Source organism: Lagopus muta, chromosome 27, assembly GCF_023343835.1.
Source record: "Lagopus muta isolate bLagMut1 chromosome 27, bLagMut1 primary, whole genome shotgun sequence".
In the NCBI taxonomy this organism is placed as follows: domain Eukaryota; kingdom Metazoa; phylum Chordata; class Aves; order Galliformes; family Phasianidae; genus Lagopus; species Lagopus muta.
In genome coordinates this window covers 722,423-741,388 of record NC_064459.1, presented here as the reverse complement: position 1 = coordinate 741,388, position 18,966 = coordinate 722,423, and the positions used below count along the sequence as shown (strand labels likewise).

Sequence of the window (18,966 nt, the reverse complement as noted above, 5' to 3'; positions counted from 1 at the left end):
CCTTCAAAGCACAGTGCACTACAGGACCACAAAAAGACACTTTGTCAGTGCTGATGATGGAGAGATGAACCCTAGAAGAAGCAGCTTGCAGTAGCATCACGCTGGCATTTTCCTGAAGTGCTCCATTCAGCCACATTCGCCCATTTTGCACACAAGCCTATTTTCTCAGGTGGGAAAAAAATGGTTCCACACCATTTTTCGCCCTCCGTTTTGCTTGCCCTTCCCTTTCTTTTTGCTGTCCCACTGGGGCTCAAAGAGTGATTCCAAAAAAAGCCACAACCTTCATGTTATTATCAGATGAAGCACCTACTGCAAAGCAGACAGCTTTCCTTGCAGGTGTTGCACTTTTCTCCCCTGGGTAAGCACAATACCACCCACTCAGCTCTAAACCAAGTTCTCACTTTATACCTTCCTACCAGATCCAAAAAATAAGTTGACAAAAGTAAACAGGGCTGAATTTAGACTTTTTAGTTTCTGCCAAGTAAAACAAAACAAACAAACAAAAAAAAACCTTAAGGCAAAAACAATTCACATAATGCAAACAATAAGAAATATACAATTAAAGGAGCTATTTATGCTTCTGGAGCTGCAAATGTGCTGCAGGTAACAGAAAGTTTTCTTCCTATTAAAAAGACAGTCACAAATTACCTTGAAGGAGAAGGAAGGATAAAAATGATCTTTGAAGGATGAGTGTGTGGGAAGTACCTTTGAGCTTTTCTGTTTTGTCAGCTTAGTCTTATCATTAGAATAAAGAAAATAAAATCCACTGGAAAAAAAAAAAAGAAGAAAAAAGAGGACAAGGGCCCATCTGTCTGCTGGTACAGAGCGAGGCTGCTCCACTGCCTCTGGAGCTTTAACCTTTCACACCCCCAGGGAGGGAGTTCATGCTGTGGATGATCTACACAGAGTTTATCTCTTCCTAAATCCTCCACTTCAACACAATGCATAAAGCAGACAGTTGTTTTGTATTACCACTTTGCAGTCCGAGGCTTTCCTAAGGACAACAGTTAATAAGGAGGCACCCCAGTGGGTAACATGAAAATCTGTCTTGTGCATTCCTTCTCGGTTTATTTACTTACAGTGGAGGCAAAAATACACTAAGCAAACTGATGTATTTTTAGAGCTCCGTGTTCCCAAACATTTGCATTAGAATCAACTGCTAATAAATCCAGCATATCCAAAGTGATTTTCTGTACCTAAATTGCAGGCTTGTGGAAAGCACAACATGCAGCACACTTAAATGCCTTTCAAACTGTTAATCTCACTTTTTAATATAATTACCCACCTTTTCACTAAGACAGGGCTAGATACAGAATGTGCTGCTGCCTACTTGTGCAAAGCTGGCAGCATGCAGCTTTTCTCTATCCCAAGTGAGAGCAAGTGGGCTGGTAACATCCACAAACACAGGTGTTGCAGGTGGAAATAGCAAATGGGTATACGACTGCATCTGTGCTAACTGCTCAGATCACCACCTACACGCCCTGTATTCACAGCTTTTCAGCAGGAAAAACCAATCTGAATTCACACTGCTAGGCAGCACAAACAGGTCCGAGTGCTGCTGTGTACCAGTGGGCTTCGCATGCCTAGCTGAGCCCCCCCAGCACAGCCTGCCCTGCTTTGCAGGCATCTCCTCATTGCCCCCAGGTAAATTCAGCAGACTCGTTGTGCATCTCAGCACTGTCAGGCTACTGTGTCAAAAGGCAGTAAGCTATGGAATAGCATCATGTAACTTCAAAGCAGAAATACAAAGCCCAGGCCAGTGAATATTTCATGCTAACGCCTGTTCTCTTGGCCCGTGATTCTGCACACAGTGTTGTCTAAGCTGTTTTCTCCAAACGGATTTAAAAAAAAAAAAAAAAAAAAGCCTTGTTCAGGAGAGAAGCGATAATTTACGGCTTCCATTTACTATTCTACACCAAGAGAGAGCATGGGATGAACCAAGCTGACTTCTCCATCCCTACCTGTGTGAACTCTGCAGGCAGTCAGCCAATACCTGCAGCTTGGAAGCCAAAACCAATGCTGTAGTATCTCATCAGGAGCCATACAGGAAGATCTTAACACCTCTCTCACTCCAGGAAAGGGACAAATAGTCAATAGCGCAGTTGAACCTCCTGCATTTTGTCTGAATTATTCCTCTCCCATTTTCCTTCGTGGTGTTTTATCCCCCAATCAAAGATATATCCCCTTAGAGCACCCTACACAACCCTCTCCCTGTGGGTGCACATACCTTTCAACTGCTCTCAGATAACTTTTATAGCCTATCCTTAACAGTTGTTTAGTCAAGCCATACATACTTTACCACTTTAATCTCCCCTTATGAATCAAGCCCTCAATCCTTTTCATCATTTTTGCTGTCCTTCCCTAGCAGTCTATTCCTTCTTAGCTGCTGTTCTCCACACCAAGTTGATAAAAGAAGGTATCAAATATTTGGACACCTCCTATATTTTGCAAATTGTACCAGTAGCTTTTGTTGTACTTTTCTGACCTATACATCATGATGTTTATTTCGCCTGCTCATTGCATTCTTTTGCTCAAAATCTCACTAATCCTCCAGTAGGGAAAGAATAAGCAGGTAATCAAAATATGGAATACTAAAAAGGTCAACATAGTACAACACCTGAGCTACTACATGTATTAGATACTAAAATTTTTATACCTTGCACATCTGAGAAGAGAGCAAGAGAGAAAGAAAAAGAGCAAAGGATGGAACAATATCCATTCAAGCATCAAAGACTGTAATGAACAAAGAAAAAGATGAGTTCTGAACTACATATCCTAAAAAAAAATTCTTTTTTCCAATAGCAAAACGGATTTCCCTTTCTCTCTGTATACTAAATATTTAGAATAAGGCTGCTTTTCAAAAAGATCCAAAATAAAGCCTGTCCTGGAAAGAATGAGTTGGTAGGCCACTACAAATAACGTAAATATACCCTTCATATATTGAATCTTTAAGATCATGTTAGTATTGTTTATATTATAGTAAAACACATATCAAAATAATATAAAAAATGATGTAAGGAAGAAACCATGTTTCTCACAGAAGCCTTCAATTGAAATAGATATAAAAGTGTTAGGAAAGTACTGAAGCATAAGCGTTGAAAGAAAAAGTCTCAAAACATTTCAGATTTTTCTGTTTACATTTTTGTTATGACATATTTTTGCTCCAGAAAATAGAAAATATATATTTTTAGCTGATGAAACATACACTCAAAGCTCATGTTTAAGATGTATATGGAATAAAACTCAGCCATGGCTTTTCAGACTACGAGAAGTCATAACTAAAAGGAAATTAATGATTCCCCTCGATAGAACAGATTCTGTTTTATCTGCCCTGCTGCTAAGTGGGTATAACTGCATATGCGTTACATATATTTTCCTTTTAACAGCCAAATCCCTTGTTTACAAGGTCGAAAATGATATAAACCCTAAAAATTTTAGAAACATTTATGCGGGTTGGCAATGGAAGTGACAGCTATCAGGCTGCGAGAGAACTGGTGAATGAGGATGAATTTAGTCCTTTGGCTATGCATCTGTTACAGACCAAAAGCCTTGAATTGGAAGAGGGAAAGGCAATGGCAGCAAACCAGGACTTCATTCATCAATTAAATTCATTTTTTACAGTAGCATAATGAATATCCAAGGGAGTGTTTAATGCCAAGCAGAAGAAATAAATAACGAAGAGCAAACTTACAATTAAAAATACGGATATGGAGAAGCCTTCTACAAGTTGGAGAGATTGCTGGTTTTTTGCCCAACGATTCATCCTTCAAGGAGCATGCATCTACTTCTGCAAGAAAAGAGAGGTCACTGTATTACAATACGGATGAAGAACATGCCTGTCTGAAGTTTGGCTCTCAGTGTACACATACCATTAGATCCCTGGAAAGCAGCAGCTCATGACTCACTAATGCTACACAGGATGTCATTAGATTTCTCCAAACTAGGTAACTTCCTGTCCTCACATGAAAGTTAATATCAAAGCTCAGCGCATACAAAACCACCACGGGAAATGACCCATTCAGCACTTTTTTCTGCATGTGAGAAGCTGAAGGCTTACTAGAACTGAAGTCATGACTTGAAGTCATTCTCCATTTATTTTTTTTTTACAATTATGTTTGGTCTGAAATCAACAGTGTGTGAGGAGTTTGCTCAGAACATCAAGGAATCATAGAATGGCCTAGGTTGGAAGGGACGTTAGAGATCAAAGGAAATTATTTACACGTACAGTTTGCACGTAGCAAGGAAATCTAGCTTCATTTATATCATGCCACATTCAACCATGCCAGTCTTCCCAAGCCTTGGACCAAACTCCTTCCAGACAACTGATGACTGAAAAGTTTAACCTTTAGGTTATATGCAAAAGGTGCATCACTTAGGTGCCTACCAAGAAACTTCAAGGTCTGAGCAACTGAAAAGTTACCCTTTGTAAGGTGAAGAGATCTTATTTACTGCATTAAAACCCATAAAAAACAATGTATGCCCAATAATGTTGCCATTGCTGAGACAACTAACAAGTGAAATAAACACTCAGGATGCTCAGAAATGCTGATATAGCACGAGATGATCATTACATAAGTGAATATGGAATTAGAGGGACCTCCAGATGTTTTATTCCTCTTCTGTGTCTTCCTTAGGTTGGAAGAACACACCTAAAATCCTTTTTCCCAAGTCAACGCTGTATTACAGCATCCTGATCAAATGCACAGAATTACTGAAGTAGATTTTGCATCAACTCCTTAAAAATAAAAGATAGCAATGAGTAGTTATGAAGTTTTATACACGTAACTGCATCAAATCAATAACATAGCACAGATGTCAACAAAAGTTGCAGGGTGAAGGAAAGAGTAAGAATATATACGAAGATGACATAAACAGGAGCAGCAACGCTGATTTTTGTGGGGTTGCTCCCACCAGCACCAACGTCAGGCAGCACCACTGAAGCACTGCTCCCATGTGTTTTCATGCCCCCGAAGGCAGCCAGCAGCCTACTGGGCAAAACCAGTGCTGATATCAGTGTTTCTTGGTATACCTTCCTGAAGAGAACCAGTGCAGAAGGGTCAGGCAGGCACTGGGCTGTGTTGGCTTTCCTTTCATTCTTTACCTTGGTCACAGAGCAGTCCTGGATCCTTCCTGACTCCTCTCGCTGGAGATCTGCCAAAAGTCAAGTGCTCTTAGGAATGCAAGAAACACACTGACCAGTTATCTCAACAATTTCTGTGGGTGTTGCTTTCTAGCAATCATTAAGAGTGGAGCACACACCCAGCAAAGCCTTGGATGTGAAAAATAAAGCAAATAAGGCAAATGAACGCTCTTCTTGCCATTGAAGAGTGGACAAGAATCCCAGCATCACTTTGCCTGGAAATACTGCATTCCTTCTCCAAGAGAGAGATTCATCATGGGGACAGGGAGGTCTGAGAACGGGAGGGAGAAAGGGAAATCAGAGGTTGGAGGGAATACATCGCCCAGTAGAGAACTGAGGCCACTGCACTGCAACTGGGGGAAAACAATAAAAATTTAAAATAAAAACAAAAATGGAAAAAACAAACAGCTGTGTCACAAAGGCTGCTTCCTCTTAATTTTTTCTCATTAGAATGTTTAAAAAAAGACAAAAAGACAATTGTGTCATGATTTGTGCCTGATGCTCCATTTTTTTTACATCACTTTCCTGTCCCCTTCATTTCTTAACTAATAACTCATTAACTTTTTTTTTTTTTTTCCCTGGAAATCTCAGTTAACTAAGAGTGGAAACAGACACAGTAAATTTCTAGGTAAGTAACTTGAAAAGATACAATCAATAAAAACCTGGGTGGCAATAATGTTTCCATATTAAATTTATGGCATCTGTTTAAACAATACTCTCCCTCCTCCATTATTCTAAATGTTGCTTCAGGAGGTCTTTTTTATAGACTATATTTTTTCTTTTATGGAGGGACTGTAAACAGGCAGTTAAACTAATATTTTGGTACGTTTGGCATGCTGGGTTTCATTTTATAGAGCCTTTCAATAAAAACTCATTGCAGCTTCAAACGCTCTCTTACAGCGTGAAAACTGGAATGGCAGAAATTTCCTTCCTGCTCTACCCAAGGCACAGTGCTGCATAAAGATGGGTCACAGAGCTTCCTGTGGGATATATTAGAAGCATACCGTGAGAAATGGGAAAGTTCCAAAACAAAACCCATCTTTGGCTTCATGTCCAAGGTTCAAGCCAAAAATGAAGCCCACAGCAAAGCCTTGCTGGTCGAGGAAACAGGGTTAGATGTAAATGTTTGCTGTTATTTATATTTTAATAAAGAAGCCCTATTCATCTTCATGTACACCAGACGACTTGCCTTCTACTCCAGCTACTAAGAAAAGTAATGCTCAGAAGGAACCAGCCTCAAGCAGCCAAAGCAGAGTTTTGGGCAGAACCAAAACTCAGTAGTGCTCCAGCTGAGTGGTTTAACAAAAAAGGTACTCAATTCCCACTCCAGAAGTTTCTTTAGGACTACATAAATAAACAAATTTGTCCTCTGGGTCTGTTTCTACCTCATTTCCCAGTGAATGATAAACTCTGAGCTATACAGAAGATGTAAATACAGACACGAACAATTCTCCATGTCATTGGAACTAAACATCAATTTCTTTGTTTAGGATGTTCTCTGGAGGGATTTTTAGGGTTATTTTTTTGTGATGGGGTCAACTCTTCTCTCTATGTTCATACAGCACTGTGCATATGGAAGCCTTTAAGACCCATTGCAAGTAACACTAATAATGCAATAGCGACAACAAAGTAAGACAAGCAAGAACTTCTCACTTTTTGGAAACAAACAGCATCATAAATAGGATGATTCCTTCAAAAGCGAGTGGATAAGCACTTCTAACCCAGAGAAGCAATACTGTCTTCAGAAAATGCTGGTATCCAGAGCTTTGTTTCACCCTTGCTCGACATTGAAGCAAGCTCTCTGAGCTATAGGACTCTCAGGAACTTCTGCTAACATCACACATTTTTTGGACAAGTGATTTGCTACCCGAACTTAAGCCTCCTCCTAAAAATGAAGAGCAAGGTATTTATGTTCCAAGTAACCAGACTTGTACCAACTGGAAAAAAGAATAAAAGGAAACAGAGAATATTAACTCTCTCTGCTTCTTATTTTTATTGTCTTTATTGACTGGGAGAAGAGGTTCTAGGATGGGAACTCTTCTGCATGAGCTTTCTCAATGTCTCTGAGTGCAGGTGTCATAATTTGTGCTCTATCACAGGTGATGAGTTTCACTGAATTTGAAGGAAATTAAAAAACAAAACGAAACAAAAAAACCTGAAAGCATTTCATAAATTTATTAACATTGAAGAAATAATGCCAAAATTTTATAGAGAAAGATTCCTCTATAGATGTTTTCAACAGCACGCTTCTTGTTGTCTGTAATCAACTTTGGATTAAACTATTTATCAGCAATATTTCTTAAAGCCTGAGAGGAACTGGAACCCCTGTTTGAGTTATCCTGTGGAAGAAGATTCATCCCTAAGCTATACACATAGCTACACCTGGCTGCACTGCAGCTCTGGTTGGGCAGGACAGAGAAATGCTTAGTCCACTCTAACAAGGAAAGGGAGAAAAAGCCTTCACTCCATTCCCTTCTCCTTTATACATCAGCTGCCATCCCCTACCAGATCCACACCTAAAACCTTCCTTAGGTGAAACAGCTCCCCAGCATGTGTCAATAATTTGAATGATCATTTGGAATTCCTCCCTCAATCATTTTCTAGTAAAGCAAAAATTATTTACACTTATTGTGGCTCGGACACATCCAGCTGCTGCTTCACCTACTCCTTCCACAGAACATTAAACCTCATAAAGCAATTGGAAAAAAAGGAAAAAAAAAAATAAAATAAAAATGGGAATCGTGAAGCAAGTATAAGCAAGAGCAAAGGGAGGAGCTCTGCTTTTAGCAGCTTCAGTCTGTAAAACGAAAAAGAAAAAAGCAGCTAAATCAGCAGGAAGGAGAGCGCTGCTCCAGGTCTGCATCAGGCACAGCAGCCCTTCACAATGTGAACTTTGCTCAGGTGTTCCCTATTTCTTCCCAAATACAATGATTTAGCACCTTTTTGCCAGCTAGCAAGATGAGTGGGTCTGAGGGGTTTCTGTGCCTGTGGTGTTGGGTGCTGACCTGGTTCCTGAGCACCGTGCTCTGCGCTGCTGCTGTAAGCTCTATTTATAATCCTCCTTTCTGCACATCCACTCACAAAAATATTATCAGCCTGTCTGGGATGTGACCTTTTCCTTATGCAAGTATTCTGGCTAAAAACCTCAGCACCACTGCTGTCGTTCATTGCTTCCCAGCTCCCTTTTCTAACAGCCCACGGACTGAGATCTGCGAGAGCTGAGAGGATTTTCAGAGACTGATTTCAAGCCTTCTGGAAATTCCTAAAAGCACAACATTGGGGTTTTTCTATTTTTGTTTTAAAACAACATTATCTTGTTTTAGCAACAACATAAATCCAACAAATTAGATTTCCTTACCTTGGAAAAGGTCGATCTCCAAGAGATAGGAATTCTGAATAATACTTCATCTAACGTTCTCTCCCAAGGTTTAATATGAATCACCACCTGCAACTGTCTCTGAGTTTAGACAGCAAGTGGGAAACAGCAGCACTGTGCTGGATCACAGTCCAGGCTGCTCGGTGTTATTCTCCCATATTGACTAGTTCAGCTAATTAAAACCTTGTTTCCAGCTGATGATAGCTTTGGGGGAGGAAAAAAAAAAAAAAGCATCAAACTTTTCTTCCAAAATCACTGAGTCTTTGAATACTGTAAAGAGAAGTTGACAAAAAAAAAAAAAAAAAAAAAAAAGAGATATTTGGCAGTCTCTCTTTTTTGAATGTAAAGCATGAAAGAAAGCATGTGCGTGCTTAAATGAGAACATTTTTCATGGGCTTTCTTTGCTCCTTTGACATGCCTCTTCACACAATAAGTTTGACAGTGACAGTCAAGAACAGATGAAGTGAGAAGCGAGAAAAAATGAATGTGCTATACATAATCTTGTAATTTGTTGCTGTTGTTGCATATCCGAAACAAAAATCAATTTTCTTATTGACAGTCCTCTCTATCCAAAATGCATATATCCTGCTTTATTGCCAGTGGTTTCTCTATTGTGGGCTCTTGCATTGATTTTTCCTGTTTTGGAAAGGATAAAAACCACGCTCAAGCATTCATTTTGGGAAGGGAGCATGAAATACTGCAGAAAGCAAACAACAAGAAGAGGCCACGTTCCGGGGACAAGGTTGAATTCCTGCAATATTTCCAAGTTGAAAAATCTACGTGACTATTTAGCAGCACCTGAAGATCAATCAGGACCATTTACACAGCGGCTGGACGGCTCTAATGAATTTGATAATAAGGGTTCTGGGAATTTGCATAGCCACATTTACATTGTAATGGTTACACTGACATTGCGTTGGGTGTGAAGGACCTGGAGAAATGATTGATGACGCACGCAGCGAACCGGCGAGCTGCCCCGTGTTTCTGTCAAACCCGCTTTGTGCTAGATAACAGTAACTTTTGACTAATGCCTCTACTACAGAATTGCTGTGTATTCATCCCAGTGACTAAAAACACTCGGTTGATTTTTCATACTATTCTTGCTAAGAAGTTTTGAGCTTAAAGCTTACCAGTGTTCTGAAATTAAGATGAAAGTTTCATTCCTCGGTGCAGTTCAGACCCTTCACTTAATCCTGGATATGCTACCGAAGGATTTTAGTTGGCTGCTTCAACCCCAGTACTGTAAGAGTTCCTCACTCCTTTTCATTCGGTTTCCACTCATGTTGCTGTTCTATTTGCTGTCTTTGTTCTTAAACAAAGGTTATGTGGCCCCTATTAGAGTCATACAATTATAGAATCACCATGGTTGGAAAAGACCTCCAAGATATTATCCAGTCCAAACATCCAACTATCACTAATATTTCCCACTAAACAATGTCCCTCAGTACAACATACAAACGTTTCTTGAACACCTCCAGGGTCAGTGACTCCACCACCTCACTGGGCCATAAAAAGAACTGAACATGTTAAATACTGAGCCCTAAGAGTTTAAATAATACACAAAATGAAACCCTAATGAATTAAAAAAGGACAATGAGATGCCCATTAGAGAATTCACAGCCTAAAGCATTTGCTTCTACGCCCAAGCAGTTTTTACTGCATCATTCCTGAACCAACAAGCAGTTCTGATAATTATGCACCATTGTAGCCACACATACCTCCTCTCCTCCACTCAAGGTAAACTATTAATGAGTTGTGGATTATTTTCACGTGATAAGTCTAATGCTATCTGACCTAGCTACTTCTGAACGCAGCAAACTGAATAAATCTCATTTCTGTCACATCAGCAAAGCCTGACAGGACATGAGTAGTTTTGAATGTTCCAGATGTGAGCAGCAGGTACAGCATTATACATATCTCCATGGACAGTCATCAAGTCCAATCAGTTATTACTTCCCCTTATGTCAAAAGGAAAAGAAACCCGATTAAGAGAGGAACTGAATCCTAAATAAGGGATTCTGAGCATACCATCATGCTGGTTTAAAAAAAAAATGAATAAATAAATAAAAGCAGATATGGATTTGTATTTAAAATGTACTGAATACTGAAAAACAAATACTGGCCCATCATCACATTAAGGGCTGTCACAACCACGGCTTGTATGTAACACTAATATATAACACTGCCTATCTACCAAGTGCTAGCTAAATGCATAACACTGTATGACACAATGAGTAATGGAAAAAGTATGATAGGAAACTCAACTGACCTGACACCCAAAAAACAATTTCTATATTCATTTCCAGGGCAATTCTGTTCCTCACTTGAATTTGGCAGCTCAGTTTTTGTCGCAGGAACATACAAATAATAAACATGGGCTGCTAGATCTTTCCTTGAAACCACCCTGCCTCCATCAGAAAAAAAGAAAAACCAAAAAACATTTGGCAACAAAATGTCACTTGATCCTGTCAAGCTGGTGTGACACCAGCAGCCCCCCCTCGTTTGGTCTGCAAGAAATGCACAGCAGCGATCCGCAGCGGTGCGCTACAATGATGTGGCCACACGTGATTAGCAAAGATCAATATTACTTTTACAAAGAAGGCACCCGCAGATCCCCTCCAGCCAGGCAGAATTAAGGAGTGTGCATTTTCGCAGAGGATTGGGAACAGAATGCTGTGACACGAACGCAGCAGACCTCATGCTGTATAACCAAACGTGACTGCCACCTCCACGTGCTCACAGCACAGCCAGCCCTGCAGCCCAGCTCTGTGTCATGTACTGCTGGTTCAGTGTCTGCTAAACACTTACAAGCACACAGCTGGCCTTTTGTTTTCAAAGTCAGCCTTGCAGCATATTCATCAACAGATGCTCAATATGCAGTTGTAGGAATAAGGGTTCTGGTGCAGGGTGAGACTCCTCCGTATCCTAGGTAGAGGGGTGAGAACATAAAAGCCTCTGCATCAGTTCATCTCAGAGTAAACTGAAACAGCTCCACACCAGGATGGTTTACACACTGAGAGCCAATCTGAGTGCCAGTGAAGTTGGAGAAGGCTCACTACTGACATAAATGAATACAGAATGTTTTCCGGTTGCCAGACCTGCAATACAAATAACAACCTGAACCAGACAACCACCTTGGCACAGATTTAAAGATTCATACTAGAGATTAGAAAATCACAGAATGGTTTGGGTTGGAAGGACCTCAAAGTTCATCCAGTTCCACCCCCTGCCATAGGCTGGTTGCCTCCCAGCAGCTCAGGCTGCCCAGGGCCCCATCCAACCTGGCCTTGGGCACCTCCAGGGACGGGGCACCCACAGCTCTCAGAGCCTTACCACCCATCTCTATACAGCTCCCAGGTAGAACTCAAACCATCACACTAATGGCTGGTACCCAGACAAGTCTCACAAACATATTCACAAAATTATTTTGGCCTGAATTCAGATCAATCCAGCATATGAGCTTGGAAATAGGAGATAGGAACAAGAACCTAAGAAAAATAAACCTAGTCATTGCATTTGAAATTTTATCACTCTCTACATTTATCTATATTCAGAGCGAAAGTTTGCTTACAAGACCTGGACAGCTCAAAGGGTCTTTTATCTGCAGATTATAGGTTCAAAGCCAATTTGTGTTAATAGCCACTTAAAGTTCATTTCCATTCAAAAGCTGTTAGGTATCATATGCATGTACAAGCTTTGACACAAAATTAGTTGCAGAGGTGAAAATTATCTCGGAAACATCTACAAGAAAGGGACTGACACTACACTGTTCCTAACAAGATAATTCAAGCCATGAACCAGCTTCATAGTCACCTACATAGAGTGCTGAGAAACAGGAATATTTCAGTGAAAAAGAGATGGAAATAGATGTAAAATCCTAAGGACTGTTTCAGTAAATATTTAAGCATTATTCTATGAAGTTCTATATATATTGAATGTTTAACCAATACTGTATGTATCTAAACATTATTACATACATATAATTCAACATTATCTAGCATTTTCTTAGAATCTCAGAGTCATGAAGGTTGCCAACTGACCATGGCTCTAAGTGCCACATCTCCATGGTTCCTGAACACCTCCAGGGACAGTGACTCCTTCACCTCCCTGGGCAGCCTGTGCCAATGCACTGTCACTCTTTCTGAGAAGAAACTGTTCTTAATATCCAACCCAAATCTCCCCTGGTGCAACTTAAGGCCATCACCTCTCATCCTATTGCTGTTACCTGGGAGCAGAACCCCTCCTCGTCACAACTTCTTTTCAGACAGTTGTAGAGAGATATGAGATCTCTTCTGAGACTTCTGCAGACTAAAACATCCCAGTTCCCTCAGATATTCCCCATAAGACTTGTGCTCCAGACTCTTCACAGCTCCACTGCCCTTCTTTGAACACGCTCCAGGTTTTCAGTATCTCTCTTGCAGTGAGGGGCCCAGCACTGACACAGCACTGAAGATGAGGCCTCACCAGTGCCAGTACATAGGGAGGATCACCTCCTGCTCCTGCTGGCTGCACTATTGATGATGCAAGCCAGGATGCCATCGACCTTCTTGGCCTGCTGGGCACACTGCTGGCCCATGTTCAGCTGAGTGTCAGCCAGCACTCCCAGATCCTTTTCCTCTGCACAGGCTTCCAGCCATTCTACCCCAAGCCTGCAGCAATGAATGGCATTGTTGTGATCAAACTGCAGGACCCGGCCCTTAGTCTTCTTGAACCTCAATGCAATTGGTCTCAGCCCATCAACCAGCCTGCCCAGGTCTCTCTGTAGGACCTTCCTACTCTCAGGCAGATTGACACTTCCTCTCAACTCAGTGCCATCTGCAAACTCACTGAGGATGCACTCAATCCCCTTAGAAGCGATTCTTATTGTGCTTGCCTCATTTGAACAACCAAAAGTTCATAAAACGCACAAGGAATGATCTTATCCCTCTCTAGAACATTCTGCGATACTAAAGATGTAACCTTTCAACAGAAAACCACGTAATACTTTCCACAACAGAATCATGTTTTGGATTATCCCAAAGCTCAAAGCAGTTCTTCTGACACTGCACTTGAGTGCAAACAGGTAAATGAACTCGATGCAAGGAAATGATACCAGGGCAATGTTTTTTGTGGCTGCTCAGTACAGACAGATCAGACAGCTCTCTAGCCTTCTGCATCTCTAAATGATTAATACAGATTGTGCCGACTGTTCTTTGTAAATAATTGGCCTAAGCTAAGGAAGAACGGTTAATTCCATGACAGAAATGTAGGCAAATGCTAACTGTTATTAGAAGTTTCTCTTTGAATAAACTTTATTAACGGTTTCTTCCCCTGCATGCAAATTTCAACAATTCTCACCCCATAATTAAATTAGAATTGTTTATGCTTTAGAATATTTAAAGTCTGAAATTACAGGCAATAACTATAAAATAGAGTGATAATTAATGACAACAACTCATTCCTACGTAAACTGGGCTGAGGCTCTGCAGTTACAACACTTTTTATTCACAACAGCTACTTTATGGTACTTGAAATTACTCAGTAATTCTTCTAAGCTAATTTTTATTAGCGTGGAAAACTTTCAATGGTAAGGGGGGGGGAAGAGGGAATTATTTATTTATATAATTAATATAATAATATAATTACTAAATAATTATAAATAATTACTTAATTATTTATGTTCACATTCAGATTGCTCAAGTTTTAGGTCACTTCTGAATGCTTATGCTATGGCACTAAAAAATATCACTGTAGTGGATTTGACTACAAGCAAATGCCTTCTCCAGACGATCAGGACCTTGACTGAGGCGTTAAATTAAATGACTCAGCAGCTGTCAAGGCATGATGCTGGAGATCTCTTCTACAGCTTGTGCAACCACTTTGAGAGCTCCAACCACTTCCAGTCCAGCACATCTCTTCACTGACACAAACTTCTTGTGCAACTTTGGTCAACAGCAGCAGCAAAAGTCTGCTAGAAGTACGAGCCTGAATTCCCCATGCTGTAAAAGCTGGTACAGCATCTAAATCTTGAGAAGTTTTTTTGTGTTTTAGCATGGAACAAAGCTTTAAATCATGGAGACTACAGTAAAATTGCTTTTGCTTTTTAAAAAATGGGGCTCTATACACCACAAAGTCGAGGGCAAGAGATCAGCATGGCAGTAGTTGAGGGATGACTGGAGACATCCAAGATAATAAAACCTATTAACTCACCAAACTCCAGATTCCCCAAAATCGTAGGATTAAAAAGAAAGCATTTGGGGATTTTTGAGCAACCTGGTCTAGTGAGAGGTGTCCCTGCCTACAGCAGTCAGGTTGGAACTATATGATCTTAAGGATCCCTTTTAATTCAAACTATTCTATGATTCTATGATTCTAAGATTCTGAATTTTGGCAGAGATCAGTTAAGTTTGATTTTAAGCTTCTGTAAACACAGGAAAGGAAAGGAGTAGTGAATTAAAAACCATGATGTTCCTCCCAACCCCAGGAAGTCAATACAGAATAGCAGACTGTCTCAGATACAGATACTTCCTTTAGAAATAAAGGAATCTTTCATGTAAAATGAGTGTCAGCTACCTGGAGAGGTGGAATTGGTTTACCCAAGACAACTTTCACTCGGAGAATTCTCTTCTATTTTCCTGTTTCAGGTTCATGATGCTGCAGCTGCCAGATACCCACATACAGGGTGGGATTCTCAGCTGATGCAACTCCATGGAATTCCAAAAGAGCAAGTTTGGAAGAATTACAGTGAGCTGGCCCATTAAACAATGCAAATACACACAGAAACAACCAAATACCAAAGCCTAGCTCTGCTTCCACCCAAGCCTTGTACCTGCATTCAGCAAGCATGAAATGCTCCCCATCAACACTTCCCTTTGCAGCTAAGCCAGCTGCAGGAGAGCTGACTAACCACCTGCCTTCATGAAAGGAAGGGCAAATGTGAACAAAAGTTCTTGAAATCACAAGAATCAATTCTGATACACGTCAGCATGATTTGTATGACATGATGTGAGAGGTCCACCCTGCCCTGCAAATGCCTAATGACAGACAGGCACTGAAGAATTTATAGTCCAAACAGACAAGATCAATATAGTGTGAGACTCTCTTTAAAAGTGTAGAGAATTAATTGCTAGTATTATAGTCCAGAGAGAGAGTTAAAAAGCTGAAGTCACTGGACCTGCACTCCTCAATATCTATTCAGTTAGCCAGGAATCCATGCTACTTTTCCTATACAAGAAGGATTTAAATCCAATTAGACTCCCCATTTGGTTGGCAACATCTATCTGTGTATTTACATCACACTCCTTACGGTGGTATCTCATCATCTGTTCCAGGAAATCTTTCTGAGCACAGCTAGGTCACTCCGTGTCCATCCAGCCAATTATTTTAGGAGTGGTTAGAGATTTCCACTTTTGCAAAAGTAGTTTCTTGGCAACTATTAGAGCTCTGAGGAGACATCCCTCTTGATTAGAGCATAGATCTTAACTCTGACACCCCTGAACTTTTTATGGTTGGTTGGAAGTTCTGCAGGCACAGAAGAGATAACAAATTTCAGACTTTATCGGCTGAGGAATGAACGTTTAGCTGCTGCTGCCACCTTGCTTCTTGTCTGGACTTGAGAAATGCATTGGTCAGCTGGATCCTGCTTTTGCCTTTGCCTTCTGTAGAGTGAAAGCATCATGCAAAGAGTGCAAAACATCACTTCAAGCTCCAGTAGGAGTCCTTTGTACCAGCATGGATTAACAGACGCCTGGCGCCCTTTGACATCACAAGGAACAATTTGTCTTCACCTTGCAATAAGCATTCAGAACACTGCAAAGCAGCTGTTGCTCTTGAACCTGAGCTTGTAGCTCTCCTAGAAGCACAACTGTTCCTCTGGGGTGGAACAGTGGCTCAGAGGGTATCGATTTCAGCTCTCTCCATCCATCCATAACCTCCCACTCACAAAATCCTGCTTGGATTTGTGACATTAATGGAACACGCAAGGTTTTTTCCAGTCCAAGTATAAGGACTAACAAACCTGTTATTTAGATTTGTTTCAACTAATCCAGGTCATTTAAACTGGAATGAGTATAAAGAAGGAGCAGCTATACGATAGGCACTTGACCAAACATACTGGATAAGAAAACGATGAGAGAGCTTGTCGGTGCATTAGCAGGCCTTAATCTCTTCTGCCAATGCATCTGCAGCTAGAGACTGCAGTGTGAATGAAGCTATGATGCATCCTCGCTTATTTCTGCTTTCTTCCTTTACTAGCATCAGTCTATTAGTACACAATCCTGTGCTACATGTATCAGCTTAACGACATCGCTTCATACAGAGGGAGCTTGTGATTTCAGTCTCTCTCCTACTCATACATAAATCCACAAGGGCAGCATCCTTTCCCCAAAGCACGCTGCAAATGCTAGTTTGCTCAAAATACAGGGCTGGATGCAGAACTCCTGGCTCATACTGCAATCCCAACGCTTATAAAACATAGACGATTTCCAGATTATTTCCTGAGTGCAGCTGTTGAAGGTGTTGAGTTGGCAGAGTGGGAAAATAGATGTGTTGTTTATCTGCAAAGCAGGTACAGTGTGAGCATCATTGGTCCCAGCTTCCTCATACTGCCCCTGCCAATGTGTTGTACCTCATCCATGGCTGGGCTAAATTCCAGCCAGCGAGCTGAGAATGAATGGGGCTGCATCCTATTATCAGTCCTTGGAGCAATACAATCCCCTCAGTTTATGAGCTGTAAAATATGTACTTCTACCTAGTGGCTTCCTAGGGCTAGCATCTTCAGCACTGAAATCAGCAGAGCCTTGCCAAGGTACACTGCAGAGTGCATAGGATAACACAGAGGAGCTGCAGGGCTGGTAAAGGGACACAGTGTAGACAACTCCTTGGTAAACAGGGCTGAATGGCAAACAGATTTCCTGGCATTTTTTTCTGTTCATCAGATGGGAACAATAACATTTGATTCTTTTTTTTCTTTTTCTTTTTTTTTTAACTGCCCAACTGAAAAATTGATGCAAGGCAATTTCATGCATTGTCATTTACAACTCACCTCATCCTAAATGCCCATGATTCTCAAACTTCTTAATAAATAGATATACACATACAACTACACTCGAGCCCATAGTTTTTCCCTAAAATTGGTTGAATTTCACTTTCTAGAAACCTACTCTTTAAATGCTTGAAAATTTTATCCAATTCCTCCACGTGCATTACCAACTGACTACATAAAAATCAACCTCCAGATCAGAAGAAACCAAATATTTGCTTTCAGTTTCATTAGGAAAGATAACAAATTTCTCCTCCCTTCTCAGAGAGGATGAGGTGAAACTACACGACTGAACAACCTCACTTTACTGCCCCCTTATCCCACAGTAAACAAAATGAAATATGGCACAGCACAACTCTCCCAGCATCTCAGCCTGGAGGAACATTTACTAATTTATTGGCAGTTGATGGGGCCAGAAAAAAAGAAGGTGGAAAACAGAAACATAAGGAAAGCCTGTCCATACCAAGAGTTTTTCACCAACTGGTTTGGGGATCAGGCATGAGCTCTTGCAAACCAGCATCTGGACTATAGACTTCACTAGGCAAAACCCAACTTCCTTTGGTTGAGCACTTAAAAACTCTGAGTTGTTCAGAGTTTTTGTCCAGTCCTTTACACGTGGCACTCTGAAGTGCTTTCAGATTTGCCTCCTAGCACCTAAACACCAAGTCTCTCAGCAGAATTTGCTGGTCTCAAAATAAAGCTTGATGCATTTATGAAAGGATCATACAGCATAGTTAGCAGGAAGAGAAAAGCATGAAAGGTTCATTCAAATATAATATTTCCAAGAGTGATTTTCACAATGCAGTTTTCCATAAGCAAAAAAGTATATGCAGTCCTTAGCAATGCAATCATTCTTGGGAATATCATTGGAAATTATGGCTTTGTAATGGTAATAGCTGGAGGTTTCGGGCAAAATCTAAGCTCCAGTTCAGTAGTTGTTGAACAAGCACAGATGAGCAGATGATATTAACCTAATTTGTATATTGATACTTTGTTAACAGACTGCAAAAAACAAAGACGAATTTACTTTCCAAGGTCACATAAAAAGCAGCTGGTGACAGCAGGGTTTTTTCCAAGCCTCCTGGTTGTCATTCCAATAGCAATCCACTTCTGCACCTGCCTCCCTGGTCTGGGTGTCCAGCCATTCAGCCAAACACCTGATGCATGCACAACACTCTGGATTCAAGGAGACAAGCATGGAATTCATTTCTCCAATCCACTTTTAAGCACTAAGGGAAAGTCAAAACAACCTAATGCCTAAACTACTTCTCCTTTCTATACTAAATAATATTAACAGAGCTTAATAAACCTAAGATTCTCCAACTTCCCACTTCCCATGCACAAAGCACATTATTAATCTTTCTCTTCAAGGCCGTTGCATCCCACAAGTAAAGCTTAACTCCCCCTTAAAAATGAAGGTGCCTTTCTTTT

General features: G+C 40.7%; 2 protein-coding genes across 3 annotated transcripts in view; one reads left to right on the top strand and one right to left on the bottom strand.

Annotated features, from left to right (window-relative positions):
- Positions 1–18,966, top strand: part of ANXA4 (annexin A4) — a 493,965-nt gene that overhangs the window by 101,073 nt on the left and 373,926 nt on the right. The gene's annotated exons all lie outside the window — the stretch shown is intronic.
- The window catches only part of LRRTM4 (leucine rich repeat transmembrane neuronal 4), a 433,443-nt gene that overhangs the window by 353,596 nt on the left and 60,881 nt on the right, over positions 1–18,966 (bottom strand). The window contains exons 2-3 of one of the 2 annotated variants that reach the window (XM_048928296.1): positions 5,102–5,151; positions 3,692–3,787 (exon numbers count right to left, since the gene is read on the bottom strand). The gene's annotated coding sequence lies outside the window, so the exon portion shown is untranslated. The remainder of the gene's footprint in view (positions 1–3,691; positions 3,788–5,101; positions 5,152–18,966) is intronic. The other variant, XM_048928295.1, reaches the window with a different exon arrangement.